At 41.7% G+C, this 19665-nt stretch overlaps 1 protein-coding gene and 1 long non-coding RNA gene across 5 annotated transcripts in view; one reads left to right on the forward strand and one right to left on the reverse strand.

The window, feature by feature from the left end:
- Positions 1-8319, forward strand: part of LOC143807003 (uncharacterized) — a 113174-nt gene extending 104855 nt beyond the window's left edge. The window contains exon 4 of one of the 2 annotated variants that reach the window (XR_013221614.1): positions 7651-8319. This is a non-coding gene — a long non-coding RNA (uncharacterized LOC143807003). Of the gene's footprint in view, positions 1-7647 lie in introns of both variants that reach the window. The other variant, XR_013221613.1, reaches the window with a different exon arrangement.
- SLC12A4 (solute carrier family 12 member 4) overlaps positions 1-19665 on the reverse strand; it is a 474963-nt gene that overhangs the window by 172102 nt on the left and 283196 nt on the right. The gene's annotated exons all lie outside the window — the stretch shown is intronic.

The following is a 19665-nucleotide window of genomic DNA, read 5'->3' on the forward strand; positions in this document are numbered from 1 at the left end:
CAGCACAGCGTTTCCGCGCAGTATTTTCCGCACCATGGGCACAGCGGATTTGGTTTTCCATAGGTTTACATGGTACTGTAAACCTGATGGAAAACTGCTACGAATCCGCAGAGGCCGCACCGTGTGCACATAGCCTAATTCTAAGGGTATGTGCACACGCTGCGGAAAACGCTGCAGATCCGCATCGTGTCCGCAGCAGTTTCCCATGAGTTTACAGTTCAATGTAAACCTATGGGAAACAAAAAACGCTGTGCACATGCTGTGGAAAAAACTGCGCGGAAACACAGCGGTTTACATTCCACAGCATGTCACTTCTTTCTGCGGATTCCGCAGCGGTTTTACAGCTGCTCCTATAGAAAACCGCAGTTGTAAAACCGCAGTGAAATCCGCAGAAAAACCACGGTAAATCCACGATAAAAACGCAGCGGTTTTGCACTGCGGAAAATTACGCAGAGGACCAGAATACATGTGCACATAGCCTTACCCTAACCCTAATTCTAACCCTAGCCCTAACCCTAACCCTAGTTCTAACCCAAACCCTAGTGGTAAAATAAAAGTAAATATATTTTCTTTATTTTTATTATTGTCCCTACCTATGGGGGTGACAAAGGGGGGGGTTCATTTACTATTTTTTTTATTTTGATCACTGTGATAGGTTTTATCAGTGATCAAAATGTACATGGAACGAATCTGCCGGCCGATTTGGCGGGCGCACTATACATGCGCCCTCCATTTTGGACAGGACAGGAGGACCACAACTCTCCGTTTCTTCTTTGCAACATTTTTCTTTCTCCATTCTGGAGGACTCTGAGGGAATCCAAGGTTGTTCTTTGTGGGCAAAGTCTTATCTCTATGTATTTCTCCATCCTTCTCCTGTGTGAGAGCCTGGTATTGGTTCCTCAGTAGTATGGGTGCTGACTGCCTCCCGATCCTCCTTCTTCTCTGTCACATGCTTCCATTCCTCTGTTTCTTCAGGTGCAAATGGAATTTCTTCTTTTTCTGTAACATGAACAGATAATTCTGCTTTGTCTAAGAACTCTTCACCTTCCTTAATTATTTTCAATGTAGCTAACCTCTCTTCTAGATTTTGCAACTTTTCCTCCAACAGCGACACAAGCTTGCATTTTTGGCATGTGAAGTTTGGCTTTTCCACTGGTAAGTCTGTAAACATGTAGCAAGAAATACAGCTCACCAAATGGCTCCTGGCCTCTTCCATTTTCTTACTATAACAAAAGATAAAGCGGTGAAAAATATGCCAAAATTCGCGAGCTGTGAGGCGCGGTTTACCGATGTCCTCCTTTCAGCTTCAATGGCCAAAATCCAGTGTTCTTTGAGCTCGCGGGAGACTCTTCACTTATCACTGGGAATATGCAAATTCTCTCTTCAGGACTCTAACCCTTTTAACTGCAAGTGTCCACAGGAGTTGAAGATGATACAGGCTGGTCTGTACCATATGTGCAGTGTATATACATGTGTTTATCAAGAGAAACTGAACAGGCACAATTCTCAGCCTATGGTGGCGTGAATAGCCCTTTTTTCTAGAGAAATATGAAGTGCATCACATCTGTTGGTGGAACTCACAATAAAAATACCAAATTTTGCATCCAAGTAAAAGCAACACTCACCAGGCAGTGTGTTGGGCTTTAATGCCTTGAGAAAGGATACTATATCCTTTCTCAAGGCATTTCTATATCCGAAACGTTGCCACGCCGTTCAGGCTTTAAAGCCCATTTTTTTCTTTAATTTTTGTGCTGTTTTCCTTTTTTTATCTTTATTACTGGAGGCCAATTGAACTTTGGTTGGGAAAGCGCTGCACGACAACTGCGGTAATATGTGATGCTGTTCCAATTTTGACTATAATATATATATATATATATATATATATATATATATATATATATATATATATATATATATATATATATATATATATTGAACTACATATAACCATTAAAAACAAGGCAGTTGCCACAAGTACAGGAAAATAGACGGTGGGACACCCACGGAAGCTGCCCCCAAAAAACTAACAGAGTATACCATGAAGTACAATAATGATTCAGTCATTTAATATAACTATTACCAAAGGTACAAAATAATTCACCTTCCGAATACAGATGACACCTTAAGTGCAATAATGATGATATAAGGATATGTAAATAACTAGTCAAAATCAAGTAATGAAATAGATATACATATATGAAAATACATAAATACACATATATCTAACATGCATATGTGTCCATATTTGCACAGAGAAGGCGAAAAGTAATCCAATAATATCGAACAATAACCACCACCAGTAAAAATGGGTATACAAAAATGTTAGTATAAGTAAGGCATAGTTACCAAAGGGGCGCACCAGGGAAGCCCACCACACACGACACGCGTTTCACACCGGACGAAGCATTTCAGTGCGAAACGCGTGTCGGGTGTGGTGGGCTCCCCGGGTGCGCCCCTTAACTATGCCTTACTTATACCAACACAGTTTTGTATACCCATTTTTACTGGTGGTTATTGTTAGATATTGTTATTGGATTACTTTTCACCTTCTCTGCGCAAATATGGACACATTTGCATGTTCGATATATCTGTATTTATGTATTTTCACATGTATATCTATTCCCTTCGCGACTGAGCCAATTTGCAGTTTAATGACCAGGCCAATTTTTACTATTCTGACCACTGTCATATTAGGAGGTTATAACTCTGGAACGATTTAATGGATCCCGCTGATTTTTTCGTGACATATTGTACTTCATGCTAGTTGTAAAATTTCTTTGATATTACTTGCGTTTATTTATAAAAAAATGATAATATGGTGAAAAAATTTAAAATTTTGCAATTTTCAAACTTTGAATTTTTATGCTCTTAAATCAGAGAGATGTGTCACAAAAAAATTGTTAATAAATAACATTTCCCTCATGTCTACTTTACATCAGCACAATATCGGAAACAATTTTTTTTTGTTAGGAAGTTATAAGGGTTAAAAGTTGACCAGCGATTTCTCATTTTTACAACAAAATTCACAAAACCAATGTTTTGAGGGACCATCTCACATTTAAAGTCACTTTGAGGGGTGTACATAGCACACCTCAATGTGCTCAAAACCACATTCAAGAAGTTTACACTGTGTTCCAAATTATTATGCAAATTGGATTTAAGTGTCATAAAGATTTAATTGTTTTGTTTTTCAAATAAACTCGTTGATGGTATTGTGTCTCAGGGCTCAATGGATCACTGAAATCAATCTTAAACACATGTGATAATTGGTTTTCCAGGTGATTCTAATTAAAGGAAGACTACTTAAAAATGATGTTCCACATTATTAAGCAGGTCACAGTTTTCAAGTAACATGGGAAAGAAAAAGGATCTCTCTGCTGCTGAAAAGCATCAAATAGTGCAATGCCTTGGTGAAGGGATGAAAACATTAGAAATTTTCCAAAAACATAAGCGTGATCATCGTACTGTTAAGAGATTTGTGGCTGTATCTGAGCACAAATGTGTTTGTGCTGATAAAGGCATAATGAGGAAGATTTCTGCCAGGCAACTTCATCAGATTAAGAAAGCAACTGCTAAAAAGCCATTACAAAGCAGCAAACAGATATTTGAAGCTGCCTCTGGAGTCCCTCGAACCTCAAGGTGTAGGCTCCTTCAAAGGCTTGCTGTGGTGCATAAACCTACTATTCGGCCACCCTTAAACAGTGTTCACAAGCAGAAATGGTTGTATTGGGCCCACACATACATGAAGACTAATTTCCAAACAGTCTTGTTTACTGATAAGTGTTGAGCAACCCTGAATGGTCCAGATGGATGGAGCAGTGGATGGTTGGTGGATGGCCACCATGTCCCAACAAGGCTGCAACGTCAGCGAGGAGGTGGAGTCGTCATGTTTTGGGCCAGAATCATGGGAAACAGCTGGTAAGGCCCTTTAACCCCTTCCCGACCTTTGACGCCACGTAGGCGTCATGAAAACCTGTGCCAATCCGACCCATGACGCCTATGTGGCGTCATGGAAAGATCACATCCCTGCAGATCGGGTGAAAGGGTTAACTCCATTTTCCCCCTTTCTGCAGAGACAGGGGGAGTGGTACTTCAGCCCAGGGGGGGTGGCTTCACCTCCCCGTGGCTACGATCGCTCTGATTGGCTGTTTCACTTTCAACAGCCAATCAGAGCGATTTGTAATATTTCACCTATGAAAATGGTGAAATATTACAATCCAGCCATGGCCGATGCTGCAATAGCATCTGCCATGGCTGGAGACCCCGATCTGCCCCCCCCCACCCCACCGATCGTCCCCCCAGTCGTCCTTTCTGCCCCGATCCCCTGTCCGCTCCACTCCTCCCTCCTGTCAGCTCCCCCGGTCCTCTTGTCCGCTCCCCCGGTCCTCCGATCCCCCCCCCCCGTGTTCCGATCCCACCCCCCCATACTTACCTAGCTTCGATGTCCCTCCCGGTGTCCGGCCGTCATCTCCATGGGCGCCGCCATCTTGGAAAATGGCGGGCGCATGCGCAGTGCGCCCGCCGAATCTGCCAGCCGGCAGATTCATTATAAGTACATTTTGATCGCTGTGGTAGGTTCTATCGCAGCGATCAAAATAAAAAAATAATAAATAACCCCCCCCCCCTTTTATCACCCCCATAGGTAGGGACAATAATAAAATAAAGAAAATATTTTTTTTTCTTTTTCCACTAGGGTTAGGGTTAGAACTAGGGTTAGAACTAGGGGTAGGGTTAGGGTTAGGGGTAGGGTTAGGGTTACGGGTAGGGTTAGGGGTAGGGTTATGGCATGTGCACACAGAGCGGATCAGCCGCGGATCCGCAGCGGATCGACAGCGGATCTGCAGCGGATCGGCCGCGGATCGGCCGCGGATCCGCAGCGGATTGGCCGCTGCGAATTCGAAGCAGTTTTCCATCAGGTTTACAGTACCATGTACACCTAAGGAAAACCAAATCCGCTGTGCCCATGGTGCGGAAAATTCCGTGCAGAAACGCTGCGTTGTATTTTCCGCAGCATGTCAATTCTTTGTGCGGATTCCGCAGCGTTTTACACCTGTTCCTCAATAGCAATCCGCAGGTGAAATCCGCACAAAAAAACACTGGAAATCTGCTGTAAATCCGCAGGTAAAACGCAGTGCCTTTTACCTGCAGATTTTTCAAAAATCGTGCGGAAAAATCTCACACGAATCCGCAACGTGGGCACATAGCCTTAGGGTTAGGGTTGGAATTAGAGTTAGGGTTGGAATAGGGTTAAGATTAGGCTTGTGGTTAGGGTTACAGATAGGGTTAGGGGTGTGTTGGGGTTACAGTTGTGGTTAGGGTTGGGATTAGGGTTACGGTTGGGATTAGGGTTAGGATTAGGGTTAGGGTTGGAATTAGGGTTACGGGTGTGTTGCGGTTAGGGTTGTGGTTAGGGGTGTGTTGGGGTTAGGGTTGTGATTAGGGTTATGGCTACAGTTGGGATTAGGATTAGGGGTGTGTTGGGGTTAGTGTTGAAGTTAGAATTGAGGGGTTTCCACTGTTTAGGCACATCAGGGGTCTCCAAACGCAACATGGCGCCACCATTGATTCCAGCCAATCTTGCGTTCAAAAAGTCAAATGGTGCTCCCGCCCTTCCAAGCCCCGACGTGCGCCCAAACAGTGGTTTACCCCCACATTTGGGGTACCAGCGTACTCAGGACAAACTGGGCAACAACTGTTGGGGTCCAATTTCTCCTGTTACCCTTGCAAAAATAAAAAATTACTTGCTAAAACATAATTTTTCAGGAAAGAACAATTATTTTTTATTTTCACGGCTCTGCGTTATAAACTTCTGTGAAGCACTTGGGGGTTGAAAGTGCTCACCACACATCTAGATAAGTTCCTTCGGGGGTCTAGTTTGCAAAATGGGGTCACTTGTGGGGTGTTTCTACTGTTTAGGCACATCAGGGGCTCTGCAAATGCAATGTGACGCCCGCAGACCATTCCATCAAAGTCTGCATTTCAAATGTCACTACTTCCCTTCCGAGCCCCGACGTGTGCCCTAACAGTGGTTAACCCCCACATATGGGGTATCAGCGTACTCAGGAGAAACTGGACAACAACTTTTGGGGTCCAATTTCTCCTGTTACCCTTGGGAAAATAAAAAATTGTGGGCTAAAAAATCATTTTTGAGAAAAGAAAAATTATTTTATATTTTCATGGCTCTGCGTTATAAACTTCTGTGAAGCACTTGGGGGTTCAAAGTGCTCACCACACATCTAGGTTAGTTCCTTGGGAGGTCTAGTTTCCAAAATGGGGTCACTTGTGCGGGAGCTCCAATGTTTAGGCACACATGGGCTCTCCAAACGCGACATGGTGTCCGCTAATGATTGGAGCTAATTTTCCATTCAAAAAGCCAAATGGCGTGCCTTCCCTTCCGAGCCCTGCCGTGCGCCGAAACAGTGGTTTACCCCCACATATGGGGTATCATCGTACTCAGGACAAACTGGACAACAACATTTGGGGTCCAATTTCTCCTATTACCCTTGGGAAAATAAAAAATTCTGGGCTAAAAATCATTTTTGAGGAAAGAAAAATTATTTTTTTTATTTTCACGGCTCTGCGTTATAAACTTCTGTGAAGCACCTGGGGGTTATAAGTGCTCACTATGCCTCTAGATGAGTTCCTTGGGGGGTCTAGTTTCCAAAATGGGGTCACTTGTGGAGGAGCTCCAATGTTTAGGCACACAGGGGCTTTCCAAACGCGACATGGTGTCCGCTAACGATGGAGATAATTTTTCATTCAAAAAGTCAAATGGCGCTCCTTCCCTTCCGAGCCTTACCATGTGCCCAAACAGTGGTTTACCCCCACATGTGAGGTATTGGTGTACTCAGGAGAAATTGCCCAACAAAATTTAGGATCCATTTTATCCTGTTGCCCATGTGAAAATGAAAAAATTGAGGCTAAAAGATCATTTTTGTGACTAAAAAGTTAAATGTTCATTTTTTACTTCCATGTTGCTTCTGCTGCTGTGAAACACCTGAAGGGTTAATAAACTTCTTGAATGTGGTTTTGAGCACCTTGAGGGGTGCAGTTTTTAGAATGGTGTCACTTTTGGGTATTTTCAGCCATATAGAACCCTCAAAATGACTTCAAATGTGAGGTGGTCCCTAAAAAAAATGGTTTTGTAAATTTTGTTGTAAAAATGAGAAATCACTGGTCAAATTTTAACCCTTATAACTTCCTAGCAAAAAAAAAAAATTGTTTCCAAAATTGTGCTGATGTAAAGTAGACATGTGGGAAACGTTATTTATTAACTATTTTGTGTCACATAACTCTCGTTTAACAGAATAAAAATTCAAAATGTGAAAATTGCGAAATTTTCAAAATTTTCGCCAAATTTCCTTTTTTTTTCACAAATAAACTCAGAAATTATCGACCTAAATTTACCACTAACATGAAGCCCAATATGTCACGAAAAAACAATCTCAGAATCGCTAGGATCCGTTGAAGCGTTCCTGAGTTATTACCTCATAAAGGGACACTGGTCAGAATTGCAAATAACGGCAAGGTCATTAAGGCCAAAATAGGCTGGGTCATGAAGGGGTTAAGGTTCCTGAAGGTGTGAAAATGACCTCTGCAAAGTATATAGAGTTTCTGACTGACAACTTTCTTCTATGGTCTAAAAAGCAGAAACGTGCCTTCAGGAGCAAAATCATCTTCATGCTGACAATGCCCCATCTTATGCTGCAAAGAATACCTCTGAGTCCTTGGCTGTTATGGGCATAAAAGGAGATAAACTCATGGTGTGGCCACCATCTTCCCCTGACCTCAACCCTATAGAGAACCTTTAGAGGATCATCAAGCAAAAGATCTATGTGGGAGGCAGTTCACATCCAAACAGCAGCTCTGGGAGGCTATTCCAACTTCATGCAAAGGAATACAAGCAGAAACTCTCCAAAAACTCACAAGTTCAATGGATGCAAGAATTGTGAAGGTGACATCAAAGAAGGGTCCTATGTTAACATGTAACTTGGCCTGTTGGGATGTTTTGGCTTTAAATAGCTTTTTTGTTCAGTGAATGTGACCTCCTAATGCTGCAAATAACACAAATGAGCATTTTCAGTTCTTTAAAACATATCAAATGTATAAAAATTCTACTTTGCATAATAATTTGGAACAGTGCATTTTGAGTTTTTATTCATTTTGGAGATTATACTGGTATCATTGGGAGGTTTCTTCAATAAAATTCGATGTATAATCTAACAGGTGATGACTTTTATTAGACTGACTTATTTGCACCGACCATTTAGGAAAATCTGATAAAAATGTAATTTGCATAATAATTTGGAACATAGTGTATTAACCCTTTATGTGCTTCACAGGAACAAGAAATGTGGAAGGAAAAATATTAACATTTAACTATTTTTTTACATTTTACTTCAGACCAATTTTTTATTTTCACAATTGTAAAAAGAAAATGAACCACAAAATTTGTTGTGCAATTTCCCCTGAATACGCTGATCCCCAATATGTGGGGGTAAACCAATGTTTGGATGCACATCAGAGCTTGGAAGAGAAGTGGTGCCATTTGACTTTTTCAATGCAGAATTGGCTGGAATTGAGATTGGATGACATGTAGTGTTTGGAGAGCCCCTGATGTGCCTAAACAGTGGAAACTCCCCACAAGTGACACCATTTTGCAAGCTAGACCCCCCTAAGGAACTTATCTAGATCTGTTGTGAGCACTTTGAACCCGCAAGTGCTTCACAGAAGTTTACAACGTAGAGCCATAAAAATAAAAAAAATATTTATTTTTTCCCCCCAAAGTTGTTTTCTCCCCCAAATTTTTATTTTAACAAGGGTAACAGAAGAAATTGGACCCCAAAAGTTGTTGTCCAATTAGTCCAGAGTACGCTGATGCCCCATATGTGGGGATAAACCACTCTTTTGCGCACAACAGAGCTCAGAAGGGAGGGAGCACCAACCCAAACACACCCCTAACATTAATCCCAACCCTAACCCCAACACATCCCTAACCGCAACCCTAACCATAACCCTTATCACAACCCTAACCATAATCCTTATCACAACCCTAACACCAACACACCCCTAACCCTAATCTCAATCCTAATCCCAACACACCCCTAACCCTAATCCCAACCCTAACCATAAACCTAATCACAACCCTAACACCAACACACCCCTTACCCTAATCTCAACCCTAACCATAACCCAACCCTAATCCCAACACACCCCTAACCCTAGTCCCAACCTTAACCATAATCCTAACCAAAAACCTAGCCCTAATCCCAACCTTAACTCTAATCCCACCCCTAACCTTAATCCCAACCATAACCCTAATCCCAATCCTAACCCTAACTCTAACCCTAACTCTAGCCACAACCCTAAGGATATGTTTCCAAGGGGCGTAACCTCTGCACTTTGGACACAGTGGATACCCCGCTCTGCCCAAAGCACCGCCCCCTGATGAACGTGCAGTGATTCCGGATGTGTTCATTGAACGCATGTGGAATCACCGCATCATATTCATGGACTGGGTTATTTATCTTGCAGAGACAGAGCATCTCCACAAGATAGACATGCAGGATGCGGCCCTGCATGCATAGCGGAGACAGGATTTCATAAAATCCCCTCCACTTTGCTGTAACATCTGGATGCTGCGGATTGGACGCTGCAGCTGTACACAGCAAATCCTTAACGAATCCTTAATGTGGAAACATACCCCAACCCACACATTAGCCCCAACCCACACATTAGCCCCAACTGTAACCCTAATGGGAAAATGGAAATAAATAAATTTTTCTTTATTTTATTATTGTTCCCTAACTAACTAAGGGGGTGATAAAGAAGGGGGTTATTTACTATTTTTCTATTTTGATCACTGTGATAGGGTCTATCACAGTGACCAAAATGAACCAATAGGAAAAATCTTCCTATTATTTCAGAGTGCCGGCAGGCCGATCTTGGCAGGCGCACTGCACATGAGTCTGACATTTTCTTATCGGAAGAAGATGCTAGCGGCTGTGGGGAGAAGCAGCAAGATCTAGGGACATCGGGAGACACTGGTAAATATTGGGGGGGCGACCGGAGACCCTATTTCTCGGTCCTCTGATGTGTCATCACATCGGAGGACAGAGAAATTAAATGGCAAATTGAACATATTTTTTTGCGGTAGCCGGTATATGGTTAATACCGGCGATCGCAACCCAGGGCTCGGTAAAAGCAGACCTGAATCATGTTCTCTTGGGTCTATGCACTTTTTCCACAGCGCTGTTAATTATCACGTACACACACGTGTTTTGTTCTGCATGAAATAAAATCATTTACATGACATGCCATCGATCCTAACCGGAGAACGAACAACTACCTCAACTGCGATTTCTCATGAGTATATTTTTTTCTAACCAATTTTCTGTATTATGTTCTATTCTATTTTTAACTAGTAAATCTCTCAAACTGCTTCTTCTCCTATAGGAAATAGGGGTTTATTAGAAAGTTAATAAGATGTAAGTGAAAAAGATTCCATGAGGTGCCAGTTGTTTCTTATTGCCTTATGGATCACTTTATCCATCACTGTATTTTTAGAAGGGAAAGGAAATCTCTCTGAATTATTCAGTTTTTTCTTGTTTCTATATTTCAGTAAGGCTGTGTGCACACGTCAGGATTTCTTGCAGAAATTTCCTGAACAAGTCGGGACATTTTCTGCAAGAAACCCACATGTGTTTTTTTCGCGGATTTTTTGCGTTTTTTCCGGAGGTTCCCAATGCAATAATATGGTGGGAAATCCGCAATAAATCTGCAGAATTAATGAACATTCAACCTATAAGAACCATAGAGTACAGAAGTCCCAATATATAAAAATTAACAATTTTTATTTCACAAGATTAATGTAACAATAAACATTAAATAACAGAAACGGCATTGGACAAGTGGCGCACGTTGTCAAAAACAAACTATTGTACGGTTCAACACATTAAAAGTATCAGGCACTGGGTAGATCAAAACACATTTCTAATCTTAATTTAAAGCATACTTGTAAAGCTGTAGACATTGATCTTTTTGTACAAGCCAAGGGACCGAGGTAATCAATATGCTAATAGAATGTGCATATAGCAAAGGAGTATTCACCAATCAATTATATAAACAGATAGAAAACTGTTTTGGAATTAGTCTCACAAATCTGTTGAGCAGCAAAATCAATTCAATATACATGTGAATGCACAAGAGATAATCTCACCCATAATAGCCTGTGTGTGGTCACGTCTTACAATGGAAGACAGCCCCAACGCGAGTTTCACGTGGGCTTCCTCAGGGGGCCGTGACTCCATGTGTGCTCAGTCGATTATATATAGGAGCAGATTAATCAGTTCAATTGCCGCCAGATGTAAGGCAGGGGAATCGGCGCATGCGTGGTGCGAATCACCACCACAGTGACGCTGCTTCCGGTATTCACAGTGACGCTGCTGGTAGGGGAAATCCCCAGATGACGTCATTTCCCGCAGGCGTCACTATCGAGCGCCGTCGGCAGCGCCAACAAACGTATGGCCGGAAAGCGCATGCGTCCAGCCTATACTTCATTAAAGAGAAAAATATTATCAACGAGAAAACAGATGATACACGGTCAAACACAGTATCATATGAAAATATAAACTTTATTGAAAATTACTAAAAACAAATGCATGGAGGTGATACAAATAGTGGCGCCACAGCGAAACACGCTGCAAAAGAACGCCGGAGGCGCGTACACAGGGATACCAGTCCTCAATACCTAGTATGTATTTTATTTAAAGGTATAGTCCAAAAAAACAAAATAAACATTCAAAAAGAGGCCTAAAAAAGAAAAAAAACGAAACTAAATATAACAGTATATAACAATCGTTATGTAGTAGGCGCTAAACTGCTGGCAGGCATGTACTAAGAATGATCAAAGACTTTGCACAGAGGTGCACCTGATATATTAACAGTGTACCATATAAACACCCATATTGGGTATAAAGCCACTATCCCACGCTGTAGCAGTGAAATACATTCCTAACAGTCTATAGTGTGCACAAATACAGCCGCAGAAAAGTACCTACCGCAAGAGGACTGGAACTCCCGTGGACGCGCCTCCACCCCAACGCGCGTTTCGGAAATAAGCCTTCGTCATAAACAATGTTTATTATTGTTACATTAATCTTGTGAAATAAAAATTGTTACTTTTTATATATTGGGACTTCTATACTCTATGGTTCTTACAGGTTGAAGGTTCAGTAGAGTGTCCTCTTTCGTTCTGGTCCAATTACAATCAGTATGATACCTGGTGTCATACATGTTCTTTAGGTTTGGTTGATATTGACTGCAAAATTAATGAACATGCTGCGTTTTTTACCGCGATGCTTTTTTTTTTTTTTTTGAGGAAAACTAAGCGCAACGTGCACAAAAATTGCAGAATGCATTATAAATGATGGGATGCATATGTATGCGTTTTTATTGCGTTTTTATAGCAAATAAAGCGCAAAAAATCCTCAACGTGTGCACACAGCCTTAATCTGAGTTTTTTGCTAGTTCTATCCAACACTTCATTAAAGGGAATCTGTCACCACAAAATTGGCCTATAAGCTAAGGCCACCGGCTCAGGGGCTTATCTAAATCATTCTGTATGCTGTAGATAAGCCCCCCGATGTATCCTGAAAGATAAGAAAAACAGGTTATATTATACTCACCCAGGGGCGGTCCCGGTACGGTCCGGGTTCAATGGGTGTCGCAGTCCGGGTTCAGCGCCTCCACATCTTCATACGATGTTGTCCTCTACTTTTCTTCCTGCTACGGCTCCTGCGCAGGCGTACTTTGTCTGCCCTGTTGAGGGCAGAGCAAAGTACTGCAGTGCGCAGGAGCCGGGAAATGTCAGAGAGGGGTGACAGATTCCCTTTAAGTAACGGTAATGGATAACCTCTGCTTAAAAGATTCTTTTTGAGTTAATTTGCTTGTTTAAAAAATTCTTAATCATTATTGTTAATTTTTGTTAATCTCAGAAATTGGCTGTGTGGAAGTCCTCTTTTTGTGTGTTGTGGATGTGCGCTATGGAAGTGTAACAATGAATTTGTCACAATACTTTCTTCTGTAAGTTTCTGTGACTGTTCTTCCCTCCTGTATGTTCATTTTTACATCCAAGAATTCTAATTTATCTCCTCCACCATTGTCAAAATACCCGACTGGCTCGAGACCACTGTTAAAAAAATGCTTCATTACTTTTAAAAGACTGAAAAAAGGTGAATTTTTAAGGGTCTGTATGAAATTGAATGGCAGGAAGAACTGATTCTAACTTTAGTCAACACAAAAAGCCTCTACATGAGAATTCCTCAAAAAGGTGGAATTTAAGCAATTATGTGCATATTAAACAATTCTTGTGAAAATATGATTAAATTGATTTGGTCAGTGAAGCATTGGATTTGGTTTCATCTCACAACGACTTTAAATTTCAAGATAAGCGAGTCAGAACAGAAATGGGAACTCCTGCTGCAAGCGTTTTTGCAAATTTATTTCTGGCTTCTTTTGAATGTGAATATATGACTAACCCATACATTAAACACATCCATACGTATCTCCTTTATGTGGATGCTGTGTTTATTGTATGGGCGGTGTTTATGAGATTTACAGCTAATTGTGGAGGAGACTCATTACAATTCTTGGACGTAAAAATTAATATACAGGAGGGAAGAATAGTCACAGAAACTTACAAAAAACCTACTCAACAAATTAGTTGTTACACATCAATAGAGCACATCCACAATACACACAAAGAGGACTTCCTCAAGCCAATTTCTGAGATTAAGAAATGTTAAAAATGATGAGGTATTTTTTAACCTCTGAACGACCAGGGGTATTAAAGTTTTTCAATTTACATTTCTGGATCCTTTTTTCTCCAGAGACATAACTTTTTTTATTTTTTGGTCAATATGGCCATGTGATGGCTTGCTTTTTTTGCGGGACGGGTTCTACTTTAGAATGACACCATTGGTTTTAACATATTGTGTACTGGAAAAGGGGAAAAAATTTCCAAGTGCGGTAAAATAAAAAAAAATGTTTAATTGCACTGTTTTGCGGTTTCCTTTTTATTCGTACCATTTTAGCGTAGAAACGATCTTTTGATCGCACGTTATTAAATTTTATTGCAATGTAGCGGCGACAAAATAACCCTTAATTCTGGCGTTTTGAATTTTTTTTATCATTACGCCGTTTAGCGATCGGGTTAATTCTTTTTTTATGTTGATAGATCGGGCGATTCTGAATCCGGCAATACCAAATATGTGTATATTTGATTATTTTATTGTTTTATTTTGAATGAGGCAAAAGAGGGGTGATTTTCTTATATTAACTTTTTTTTTTTTTTCCACTTTTTGCATCCTTCAATAGTCTCTACGGGAGACTAGAAGCTGCAGCACTTTGATCACCTTTGCTACACACGGGCGATGATCAGATAGCCTGTGTGCAGCAGAAATACTCACTTGCTATGAGCGCCAACCACGAGGTGGCAGTCATAGCAATTTGTCAATGACAACCATAGAGGTCTGCTGAGGCATTTAAATAGTTAACAGCCGTGGGTGGATTGCGATTCCACCTGAGGCTGTTGCGGGCACATGTCAGCTATATAAATCATCTGTCATGTGCCCAGAAAAGTGCGGCTCAGCGACGCAGCCCGCACCAAACAGGTGGAGTCCGACATGGGCATTCTATAACGCCACATGTCGGAAAGGGGTTAAACAAGCAAGTTGATTTCAAAAAAATTTTTAAGTAGAGGTTACCCATTGCTGTCACTAAATTAAGCATAGGAAAAACTATAAGACCTCTATTTATCCGATTCTAAATTCTGCTGCCAGGGTCCTTTGGGACGAAGATGGATTCGACATGTCCGTGTTTTTGCAATTACATTTCAAAGGTTTTTAACCCCTCTGACATCTGACGTACTATACCGTCCATGGGCTGGGCCCGTATGAACATGGACGGGATAGTATGTTGAAGCCGATCAGCCGCGCTCATGGGTGGTATGCGGCCGATCGGGGCCAGGTGTCAGCTGATTCTCACAGCTGACACCCGGCACTAAGTGCCAGGAGTGGTCACGGACCACTCCTGGCACTTTAACCCCCGAAATACTGCAATCAAACAAGATTGCAGCGTTCCAGTGGCAGAGAAACAGCGCAGGGAGGGGGCTTCCTGGGGGCTTCCCTGAGACCCTCAGAACAACGCGATGTGATCGCTTTGTTCTGAGGGTCTCCTCCCTGCAGGCCCCCGGTTTCAAGATGGCCGCGGGGTTCTTCCAGGTACTGCATGGAGGTGGCTTCTCGGTGCCTACCGATAGCAGGCGCCGGCAAGCCTCCTAAACTGCCTGTCAGATCACTGATCTGACACAGTGCTGTGCAGTGTCAGATCAGCAATCTGACTTTATACAGTGATGTCCCACCCTGGGACAATGTAAAAAAAGAAAATATTATACTGCATAAATATATTTTTTAAAAATAAAGAAAAAAAAATATTGCTCCAATAAATACATTTCTTTATGTAAATTAAAAAAGAAAACTATAAAAGTACACATATTTAGTATCGCCGCATCCATAACGACCCGACCTATAAAACTGTGCCACTAGTTAACCCCTTCAAAGTACACCATAAAAAAAGAGAAAAAACAATGCTTTATCATACCACCAAACAAAAAGTGGAGTAACACGCGATTAAAAAGGCAGATATAAATAAACATGGTACTGCTGAAAACATCTTGTCCCACAAAAAACAAGCCACCATACAGCATCATCAGCGAAAAAATAAAAGTTATAGCTCTCAGAAGAAAGCAATTATTTTTTATATAAAATAGTTTTTATTGTATAAAAGCGCCAAAACATAAAAAAAAGATATAAATGAAGTATTGCTGTAATCGTACTGACCCGAAAAATAAAACTGCCTTATCGATTTTACCACACACGGAACAGTATAAACGCCCCACCCAAAAGAAATTCTTGAATTGCTGTTTTTTGTTCATTCTGCCTCCCAAAAATCATAATAAAAAGATTAAAAAAAAGTCTTGTGCCCGAAAATGATACCAATGAAAACGTCAACTCGTCCCACAAAAAACAAGACCTCACATGCCCCGGTGGGCCAAAATATGGCGAAATTATAGCTCTCAATGTGGTGATGCAAAAACTATTTTTTTTGCACTAAAATGCGTCTTTTAGCGTGTGACAGCTGCCAAACATAAAAACCCGATATAAAAACCAGCTATAAATAGTAAATCAAACCCCCCTTTATCATCCTCTTAGTTAGGGAAAAATAATAAAAGCGCTGCGGAATATGTTGGCGCTATATAAATAAATTATTATTATAATAAAAGAGGAAAAAAATTTATTTCCATTTTCCCATTAAGGTTAGGGTTGGGGCAAAAGTTAGGGTTGGGATTAGGGGTGTGTTAGACTTAGGTTTGTGGTTATGGTTATTGTTAGAGCTGGGATTAGGGTTAAGGGGGTGTTGGGGTTAGTGTTAGAATTGGGGGTCTTCCACTGTTTAGGCACATCAGGGGCTCTCCAAATGAGACATGGCGTTAGATCTCAATTCCAGTCAATTCTGCGTTGAAAAAGTCAAACAGCGCTCCTTCCCTTCCGAGCTCTGCTGTGCGCCCAAACAGTGATTTACCCCCACATATAAGGTATTGGAGTACTCGGGACAAATTGGACAACAACTTTTTGGGTCCAATTTCTCCTGATACCCTTGTGAAAATAGAAAAATAGTGGCAAAAAGATCATTTTTTTGTGAAAAAATATCGTAGTTACTCACCGATAACGGTATTTCTCTGATCCCATGACGGCACCACGGAGAGAGAGAGATCCACCCTCAGGGACAAGAAACCCACAGGTTAAGAAGGCGGGACCTCTCCTCCACCTCAGTTGGTTTACAGAGCCTTAAGAGGACTTCAGCTGTAACTTAATTGGTTATTTACATGCAAAGAAAACATCATATACATATATATGCATTCATTTTCTTATTTATTTTTTTTTTTGCGACACCTTGTGACTTAACATTAGTAATGTGTACACCCACACGTGAAAAGGGAGGGAATATACGGGTGCAGTCATGGGATCAGAGAAATACCGTTATCGGTGAGTAACTACGATATTCTCTTACCCCCATGACGGCACCACGGAAATAATTTCATAGAATGAATATCAGGGTGGGATTACCGCCTCCAGAACTCTTCTACCGAAGGTTAAGTCTGAAGAGGAAGCTAGGTCAAGTTGGTAGTGCTTAAAAAATGTAGAAGGTGAGGACCAAGTGGCTGCTCTACATATCTGGTCAATAGTTGCTCCAGCTTGCTCTGCCCAAGAGGTTGCCACCAATCTGGTATTATGAGCCTTAATTGTGTCTGGAACCGCTTCCTCAGATGAGGTGTATGACAGGGTGATGGCATCCCTTACCCATGTTGCCAACATGGCTTTTGATGCTTTCTGCCCCTTGTTTGGCCCCTGAAAACAGACAAACAGAGCCCTCCCTTTCCTACACTCCCTTGTGGCTGATATATAATGGGTGAAACACCTTTTCACATCTAGAGTGTGCAGTGTCCTTTCTTTTTCATTTTTAGGATTTGGGCAAAAGGATGATAAGGATATTTCTTGGTTTCTATGAAATTTTGATGCCACTTTAGGGAGGTAGGCTGGATTGGTTCGGAGGACTACTCTGTCTTCTAATATCCGGGTTAAAGGTGGGAATGCTGATAAAGCCTGTAAGTCACTGATCCTGCGGGCTGAGGTCAGTGCCACCAGTAGACAAGTTTTCAGGGAAATTATTTTTAGGGGTGCTTGCGATAAGGGTTCAAAAGGCGCCTTAGTTAGTGCAGCAAGCACCAGATTAAGATCCCAGGGAGGGGAAGTGTGGTGTATGACAGGTCTAGATCTGGATGAAGCCTTAATGAACCTTTTTACCCAGTGGTTCCCTGCCAGGTCGTGGTTGTAAAGGGCTCCTAATGCTGCGATTTGAACTTTTAGGGTACTTGTTGCCAAGCCTTTTTTTAGCTCTTTTTGGAGGAATTCCAGAATCTCCCGAATTGGGATCTCTTCTGTTAAGCTGACACCTGAACTAGATTGGAATTTTTTCCAGACTTTACCATATGCTCTCGTAGTTACTGGTTTTCTACTGGCCAATAGTGTTGAAACTAGATTTTGAGAGAACCCCCTCCCAGTTAAAAGTTCCCTCTCAAATTCCATGCTGTCATGTGCAAACTTTTTATTTGTGGATGATTTATTGGTCCCTGATACAGGAGATTTGGGATATTTGGGAGGACCCAAGGATCTGATATGGACATTAGGCGTAGCCACGGGAACCACGTTCTTTTTGGCCAGAACGGGGCTATCATTATCACTCTTGCCCTGTCCTCCCTGGTCTTCTTCAGAACTAGTGGAACTAGAGCTAATGGAGGAAAGGCTTAAGCCAGTTGGAAATTCCAGGGAATTTGAAAGGCGTCTAGGGTCACTGGGTTCCCCCGTGGATCTATTGAGCAGAATGCCTGAGTTTTCCGGTTTTGACTGTTCGCAAACAGATCTGTATCTGGGGTTCCCCAATGATCTACTATGAGATTGAGTATCTCCTGGTTTAACTCCCATTCCCCCTGTTTTAGTTGTGTTCTGCTTTTCTGCCTTACGATTTTCTGTCCCTTTGATGTGAAGGGCTGTCAGGGAGAGCAGGTTGGTTTCTACTTGTGACAGAATAGATTTCGTCACTTTCATCAGAGGATGTGACCTTGTTCCCCCCTGATGATTTAAATACGCCACTACTACCCTGTTGTCAGTCAGAATTCTCACGTGATGGGAATGGAGAGAGGTTAGTAAGTGGTTGAGGGCATACTTTGCCGCTAACAGTTCTTTCATATTTGAAGTGAGGGATTTTTCTTCCCCGGACCATGGACCTTGAGCCACTTGACCTTTTAGGTGAGCCCCCCATCCCCATGGACTTGCATCTGTGGCTAGGGTTATTGAGACTGGCTATACCCATGGTACCCCCTTTGCGAGATTGGCCGGGTCTGTCCACCAAACTAAAGAAGCTATTGTTAGTGAAGATATTTTTAATCGCTTCTCTAAATCTCCCTTTGAGCGGCTTTCTGCTTCTAATACTTCCCACTGGAGATCTCTGGAATGACCTTAGGCCCATTGAACCGCCGGAATGCAGGCTGTCATTAACCCTAGTATGGACATTGCTTTTCTCAAAGTAACGACTGGGGAATGTCTTAAATTGTCCACTAGTTCTATCATGTTGGACACTTTTACATCTGGAAGGCGACATTCCTGTTTTACTGAATCTATTATTATCCCCAAGTATTGTTGTATTTGAGTTGGGAAAATTCTGGATTTTTCTAGGTTCAATAATACTCTAGATTTGATAGGGCTGTCATCACTTTGTCTAGCTGCTGACTGCAATGGAGAGAAGATCTGCCCATCACTAGGAGGTCGTCCAGATAAGGGACAATCAACACATTTTGCTCCCTTATGTGGGCCATTACTTCTGCCATTAGTTTTGTGAAAACCCTCGGGGCTATGGCAAGGCCGAATGGAAGCGCCCTGTATTGATAATGTTTCAGCTCTCCGTGCATCATTACTGCCACCCTGAGATATTTTTGAAAGTCTGGATGGATCGGCACATGGTAGTATGCGGCTTTCAGGTCTATGACAG

The sequence above is a fragment of the Ranitomeya variabilis genome, chromosome 2 (assembly GCF_051348905.1).
Source record: "Ranitomeya variabilis isolate aRanVar5 chromosome 2, aRanVar5.hap1, whole genome shotgun sequence".
Taxonomy (NCBI): Eukaryota; Metazoa; Chordata; class Amphibia; order Anura; family Dendrobatidae; genus Ranitomeya; species Ranitomeya variabilis.